The sequence below is a fragment of the Vulpes vulpes genome, chromosome 1 (assembly GCF_048418805.1).
Source record: "Vulpes vulpes isolate BD-2025 chromosome 1, VulVul3, whole genome shotgun sequence".
In the NCBI taxonomy this organism is placed as follows: Eukaryota; Metazoa; Chordata; class Mammalia; order Carnivora; family Canidae; genus Vulpes; species Vulpes vulpes.
The window spans coordinates 104,685,498-104,691,602 of NC_132780.1; positions in this window are offsets into that span (position 1 = coordinate 104,685,498).

Sequence of the window (6,105 nt, forward strand, 5' to 3'; positions counted from 1 at the left end):
GATTAATAAACTGGCATATTTATATACATGTTTTTTCCTTTATTTTTAATTATTTCCTTAAGGTAAACTCTAAGGATTAGGATAAATGTGTCAGAAGTTATGGACATTTGTTTACATTCCTTGTATGTATTATAATGCCTTTAAAACATTGCAGTAATTTATAATGTCGCCAACATCTGGAGTGCCATAAACATTTTTTATATACTCATTTACTTTGGTATTTTATTTTTTAGTTATTTGTGTTGTCCATTCATCAATTGAGCTATTGTTTTTTCTCATAAATTTATATGAATTCCTTTTATTGTAGTTATTAGCCTTTTAATGATTACATTTGGTGAAAATATTTTCCCCTAGTTTACCATTTTCCTCTCTTTTTAACATAATGAAACACTCACTCTGCATTTGATTCAAAATCTGCAAAAGATTGATGGAGCATTCAGCATTTTTTTGAGTTTATATGTCCTCATACAGGCAGAGTATTTTTTATTTTGTGTTAAGGAATATGTTCAGGACAAGGCAGAAACTTCTAAAATGAAGAACAGAGGCATAAATTTGCCAACCAAGGACAAATGAATCATGTATGACAGACAGACACATGACATCTTTAACTCTTCATTATATTGTACAGCAGACAGGTGGCCTTCCATGACAATGTTAAGTTTTCCTCTCGAGTGCATTTTCTCTGTGTCCATCCACCTTTTCTTAAAAATAAAACACTAAATCTTGGGAGAGGAGAGAAATTTTATCAGCAATTATTTATTAAAACACACATACAAAATTCAGATTCAAAGTAGTGTTACATTTGCATCATCTATTACTTTATTTTACATACATGTAACCTGTTAAATGTGTATTTGAAAAAAATATATATAAAAGCTGCTGAAAATTATGAAGTAAGAAGGAAGGGAAAATAATCATAGGAGCAAAGAGAGTAGTACCCAAGAAACATGTCATATGGTCTTGTATTTTTGCTAGGAGTGGGCCTCAGATTAGACCATAAACTTATACCCAAGATAAATAGGGAAACATCCCACAAGTCACATATGTCTTAACAATTAAAGAAACCAATAAACCTACCTTGACAAAAACACAGCTATTCCAACACTACTTGAGACTGGCATTACATTTCCTTCAAAGCGTCCACCTGGGTATATCATTTGGTAATGAGAGGGCCCACTATTTTGAATGAACAAAAAGGCTATTGCACTTGGAAGTGCAGCATGTTCACATCCATGCCAGTTTGCCGAGTGCACACCCTAAACAGTCATGTGTTATGTTCAATACTGCTCCACAGTTCTACAACACTATGTATATACAAAGACAGGCCCTGGTACCACAGAAAATTTCAATATTACAAGTGGGCCCCTGAAGATGGTGCTGTTTTGTTTGTTTTAAAAAACATTAACGTGGTTTTCCTTAATTTTGGCTATTGGGATTATTTTTCTGTTTTATTTGTTTGGTTTGGTAGGGGGCTTGCTTTTTTTGTATTTTAAACCCTTTATATTCATTTCATTGATAATTTACATGAACTAAAATGAACCTATTTTATGTGTAAATTAGATGTTTTAACAAATGTATACACCTGTGAAACCACTACCCTTGAAAGATTAAGCACTTTTTCATCAGCCTATAACATTCCCTCAAGCTCCTCCCCAGTTAAATCCTCTGCCATCCCCAGTCCCAAATAACTACTGGTCTGCTTTCTATTACCAGGCATTTAGTCTTGCATGTTCCAGAATGCCATAAATGGAATCATGTCGTCTTTTGAGCCTGGCTTCTTTCAGTCACCATAGTATTTCTGAGATTCATTCATGCTGTATCAGTGGTTTGCTTCTTTTTATTGTAGTAGTATTCAGGTTTTTTTGATAAATCACATTTTGTTTACGTTTTCACCAATTGACGGGCATTTGGTAATTCATAAGTTTTGAAAACAGGGAATAAAGCTGATATAAATATTATTTTTTTAAAGATTTATTTGAGAGAGAGAGTGGGAAAGAGAAGTAGGGGCAGAAGGAGAGGGTGAGAGCATCTCCAGCAGACTGTGCTGAGTGTGGAGCCTGAAGGGGGCCCAAATCCACGACTCGGAGATCATGACTGGAGCCAAAACTAAGAGCTGGTCACTTAACTGATTGTGCCACCCAGGTGTCTTTGGGTACATATATAAATATTCTTGTATAAGTCTCAGTGTTTTCTTTTCTCTTGAAAACACCTAGTAGTGGAATTGCTGAGTCATAGAGGAAGTGTATATTTCACATTATAAGAAACTGATAAATGGTTTTCCAAAGTGGTTGTACCATTGTGTACTCCCAATAGCAATATATGAACTTGGAAATTAGTTTTAAAGTTCTTATTTGTGAATTATTTCAAAACTGGAAATAGGATGTACATCTTTCTTGCAAGCTACTGATCATGTGTCTGAAAAGTCCCATTGCTTAATATGGTAACCCTTTATTTTAATGAAGAAGAAGAAAAAAAGAAAAGAAAAGCAGAATGGTATGATTTGATGCTGTTATCACTTACAAACTACATTTCCCAGACAACTGTAGTCCAATTCTTATCTCCTTCCAGTACAGCTTTGTTACACGTGGAAGTATGACATTGATAATTTGCTGAACTTTGATAGAAGCTGCTATGCAACCATGTTGTAACAATTGAGACCTTCTGGACCTTTGCAATGACAAAAAAAAAAAAAAAAAAAAAAAAAAGGCTGGTTCTTCTGGCCACAGTACTTACCAAGCAGTTGCAGATTAGGGAAACATTCTGGACTGGGAGTTATGGTCCCAACCACAAGTTATATGACTAAAGGCCATACTCGCCTCTCTGGGCAGAAGCCTGCCTCTACCTTTTTAAAGGTATGGGCAGAATTAGGTGAACTCTAAATCCCCCCCCCCACCACCCCAGCTCTAAAATTTTGTGACTCTTAATGCAGGATGAAATGTTTTTTAAATTAGCATAAAATATTTTCCCATCTAGGTATGACATGGTATATTTTACTTAAAAAAAAGAAATAAAGTAAAGCATACCACAGATGCTTTACTGTGGTATGCATTTAAAGCATACCAAGTGCCCTTTGACCAATTTTTACCAAATCCAGGCTTCTCTTCACTTCCCTTCCTGTCTCCTCACAGTTAATCACTCTAGTAAGTTTGGTGTGGACCTTCCAGATTTTGAGAACTATGCATACATAAGCTTATATACTCACAGAAATTCATACTCTTGTGCTCCCCCCCCCCCTTTTTTCTAAAAATGGTTTAGGGAACTAATTTAGTAGTTCCCAAGACCACCCTCTAGGTACAGTGATTCACTAGGAGCACTCATAGGATTCAGCATAGAATTGTATTCATGGCTATGATTTATTATAGCAGAACATGATATAGCAAACTTAGTGAAGAAAAAACGTCCCATGGGCTGAAGTCAGGAGGACACCAGGCACAAGTTTCCAAAAAATCTCTTCCAGGGCAATCACATGGATGCGCTTAATTCCTCCACAGTGAATTGGGACAAGACTTATGAAACGTTGTCTACTATGACCCATTAGAGACTCAGTGCCCAGGGCTTTTATTCGGAGCTGGTCACAAAGGCACCCTCTGACTGGTATATCCCCAAATTCCAGACTCCCAGAAAGCAAGCAGGTGTTCGGCATAAACTGCATTGGTTGTACAATTTGGGTTCAATGCACCATTCATATCAAAGAATAGTGGGAATGCTCCTGAAAGCCAAGTCCCTAGACCCTAGCCATAGGCCAATCATGCAAGCAGTCCTTTCCAGGGATAGCAGTTTCGGTTTGTATGTTAACTCTTCCCTGTGTAGTAACATAACTTTCTGAAACTTGCTTTTTTCATTTATTTTATTTTTTTTTATTTTTTTATTTTTATTTATTTTTTTGCTTTTTTCATTTAACAGAGTGTTTTTGAGGTCTGTGTATGTTTCTTTTAATTGCTGTATAATTTTTTTTTCCTGAAAATAACACAGTAGGGAATATCTGTGTTCTCATGTGCCAGGGTTTCTCTGGTACCTTAGAAATAGAATTGCTGGGTCATAGAGTGTTGGCTCTTTTAGATGTTAATGAATATTACCATACGACTCTTTAGATAGTTTGCATCAGTTTCTGCCCCCACAACAAGGCGTGAATTTCTGTATGGCACACCCTTTTCTATAAAATGTTTTGAAACTTCTTTTAATCAAACTAATTTGTGCAAATTGGCATCTCATTGCTTTACTTTGCACCTTTTGTAATAAGTGAGTTTTTCTTCATTGAAATGGCTTTTTAAAAAATGCCCTTTAATTTTTCATTTATATGGAGGGACTAAAAGCAAGATCATTGGCATAAATGGTAGAGATGTGAGAGCCTCTTAGTATCCGGACTATGATTTGACATGCATGATTTCTAGAACCTGACATCTGGGTTTCTTAAAAGAACTGGGAAAAAACCTGCTCTTAGTCAAATGAAAAGTTGTGAGATCTCCTTGTACGTCTTGTGCCATTAGTCTTTCAACCAAAGCTCTGACAGAGGCACAGGTGTAATTTGGCACTGTCTCCAGGAGATACAAATAAAGAAAAGTGAACAATTTCAAATTTCTCAGAGATAAAATACTATACTGCTAGGAACTCACCAGGGATGGCTGCTTCGTATTTCTGGAAGCTTACCCTACCCTAAATGGTAGGGAACTTAGTATTCTTTTATTCAATAAATATATATCAAATACCTAGGTGGTGCCAGCCTCTAGGTACATAAAATCTAGAAAGAAGTGCCTACAAGGCTACAAGGAGCAATTTCTCTAAATAGGGGTTGGATACAGAGCCCCATGGTAAGCCCCAAACATTTTAGGGTCTCAGTGGATACACAGCTGGTGTGACGAACTGAAGTATTTTGCTTAGCTTGTGCTGAGAATGACTCCCTTAAAGTTACAGAGTAAAAATATCCCCCCCCCCCCCCCCCCCCCCCCCCCCCCCCCCCCGGGCATTATCTTTGCATGGAGTGGCAGCTTCATTTGTTTACACAAACAGATCTTCACGTTTGGCCAATGGAAGGGAGGCTGACTTGACCAGCTGGCTCCTAGTTGGTCCCCCTATGAGTTTCCCCTTCTGTTCAGAGTTCTCTTTATTTAGCAACTGCTGCCACAACACAGCTGATTCTCCGGGAGGGACATAACTTAAAATCCTCACCCCAGGGCAGCCCAGGTGGCTCAGAAGTTTAGCGCTGCCTTCAGCCCAGGGTGTGATCCTGGAGACCCAGGATCGAGTGGAGCTCGATCCACGTTGGGCTCCCTGCATGGAGCCTGCTTCTCCCTCTGCCTGTGTCTCTGCCTCTTTCTCTCTGTGGGTCTCATGAATAAATAAAACCACCCCCCCAAAAAAATCCTCACCCTAGGAGGAACTCATGTCCTTTCTCTTGTTCCCCAGGGGGTTGTAGAGATGATCGAAAAACTTTCAAAATGATTTAGACTAACTACTGACAGACAGCATGATGGAACAGGTTTTATCCAACTTGCTACAAGGCTCATAGTCTTTATCCCGCTTTCCATCCAGTCTGAGAATCCACCTTTTTCATTCTTAGAATCTTCCCCTTCTATTTGAAGAGTTCTAGCCACACAGACTTTCGGGAGAAAGAAATGGTATGTGAGTTAGTTGCCTGTCTTTCTCAAAACCACAGTTCGAATCTACCCCTTCTTCAGAAGCCCATAAACAAGGAAGGTAACCTTTGAACTAGTGCGTCAGTTCTCTCCTTGCTACGGGTAGGTCAAAGGTACTTCCTTACACTGTTTTGCCCCTCTTCACATGTTTCCAATATTTCTGATTCAAGACTATTCTTGGTATTCTTCACAAACCAGATTCACCTGCACATAGGACAGCTGGCCAGGTAAGCACAAAGTTCAGTTTTCTCTGACTCAGTAGCTTTCTAAACTCTACACACACACAAAAAAAGAGGGTAAGATGTTTTCCAATAGCATTTTATTTTATTTTAGTCCAATAGCATTTTAAAGGTGAAATTAGAGAATCCTTAGAACAATCTTCTTAATGGTTTGATTGATGCTTATCCCAATAAATGTGACCATAAGTATTTAAAAAGTGATAATTGTATAACTTAGCCTTTCTGGCTTCGCT